Below are 2,226 nucleotides of genomic sequence, written 5' to 3'. Positions count from 1 at the left end.
GTTCAGTGAGGCATTGAATTTTGCACTCTGCTCCTTCAAATAGCTCCTCACTATACATTATGCAGATTCCACTTTACCAAGCCAGAGATTTTGTTTTACAGCTCTCAAAGAAGTTCTTCATTCAAATTTCTCCTATTTTCTGCACTCTGCAGGTTATTTCTTCCCTTATATTGTTGTAGTTAAGTTTTTCCTTCTTCAGTGTTCGCAATCTTGTATGCACTTGCTTCGATCACAAAATCGTAATCCTTGGCGTTGTCTTCTTTATAGCCTACTGCAGTCCACTTTTAATATTTTCCAAGATATCTTCTATCGTTTTTCTCGGGAAGATCCTCTTTCATTTTATTAGCCAATATTTTTTGAAAGACAAGCTGATGCTGATTCCCCATTCCGTTTTCCAAGTTGCAATGTGTTCTGCGCAATTTTCTTCAATTTCTTGAATTTTTAGCGGCATTTCATCATTGTTAAATTATGGTTGCTTTCGATATCTGTCGCAGAGTATCTTTTTTAGTATTACACCCTGTTAATAAATTATCTCCTCACTGTAATGAAACCTTAAGCCTCCTATTTGAAGACTTATGTCTCCTGAAATTTTTGCGAGCACTACCTTCGCTAGTGATTTTTAAGCAAAGCGTTAGCAACATATAGCCTGTGGTCTCTGAAGAAGTCCAGAAGCATTTTTCCTCTTTCATTTCATTTTCCTTATTCATATCCTTCGGACTTTCTCAACTTCTTCATCATCGTAGTCAGTCAAAAGCAGATAAACTTGTACTGCTATGGTATTTATAGGTTTAAAGCCTTCACGAAAATATTTTTTTCGTGAAGGCTTTAAACCTATAAATACCATACCATAGCATAGCTTTCGTGAAGGAAGAAAAACAACTTCAACAGAGACACTGGCCTTAAAATCAGCCGTACTTGGCAACCCGTAATCGGCAAAAATAATCGACAACCTACTCCTCCAACCTCTCACTCCCCTCCCCCCCCCCCACCTGACACGTATACCTATATATACCAATTTTAAATCCCACCTCTTCAGATTCTCTTGAGAAAGCGACCAGCATCGGTCGGGAAACGTTCGGTTTATAGTGTGTTTAGTATGTAGTGTGGATAAGTGTGTGAAATAAATCGAAAATTTATATCAGCATTCCCACTTTTTACTGATTATTTTCAAGTGAAACTTTGCGAATATATTTGAAAAATATCTGCACATGTGTTTTTGAATGCGCCAGAGTGTAAGTGCGAATCTTATCAAAAAGGTTTCCTTAAGTTCCTAAAGAATGAATTCGATGCTTTTTTGTCATTGAGAACATCTCATCCTCTTCTCTGGTATATTAACTCCATGTGTCTCAAAGCATCTTGCCAAATGTTGTCTAAATTTTATTACTGCAAGCCTCGAACTTTTTCGTCTAATGCGTACACATGAGCAAGATAAGCTAGTTGCAGAGTTTGTGACGTCCATACCACTCTCTTTCGTTTGGGACCTCAGCATGAGCATTTTTTGGACAATAATTCCCATCTTTTGTAAGTGTGAATTAATTGATAAGTGGCTATTTTTGAGGCTAAAAGTTTCTAGCTACTGATGTTTGTACATTTGTTTACATTGATTAAATTTTGCATTCCCATAGTTTTGATTAAGAGTCCTTAATCCTGTTACTCAAACTCCTGTTACATATTTCCTCAAACTAAAGGTTTCAAGGACCTGAGTTTTTTAATCATGATTTTAATTTAATTCACAAAATGAAGCCTAGAGTTTTGGGCAGAGCTGATTTTTAAAAAATGGCGATTATTTCATTTTATCAAATTATGATGAAATGCGATGACGAAAATCTTTTCATCACTTTGCTATCATTCGCTTTGATTTTGGCACTTTTCTCCATTTCTACTAATTGGTTTATTTGGGTATTATCTTCGAGAATAAAGTTTCTCTTTCTGGATGCAAAGTAATATTTTAAAATTTGGTCCTGATTCTTGGATTATTTCAAAATAAATAGAATTTATTATCACAAGAAATATATCCAATTGGAATACAATCAATTGTGGTTGTGGAGACGTTCGCCATCTCTTGGCTTTGGATGTGATCATTTCTAATTCCTTTATTCACCTGTTTCCGCTTTCTCACGACAGATGGCTGGTGGCGCGGGTGCCGGCTCTCGTGCAAGGGGCGGCGGAGGCGGTCGGGGGCGGAAGGGCGGGAGAGGCGGCCGGGGGCGGTCGAAGAGCGCCCAA

This window comes from Ischnura elegans, chromosome 5, assembly GCF_921293095.1.
Source record: "Ischnura elegans chromosome 5, ioIscEleg1.1, whole genome shotgun sequence".
NCBI lineage: Eukaryota > Metazoa > Arthropoda > Insecta > Odonata > Coenagrionidae > Ischnura > Ischnura elegans.
Note: the sequence above shows the minus strand (reverse complement) of the source record.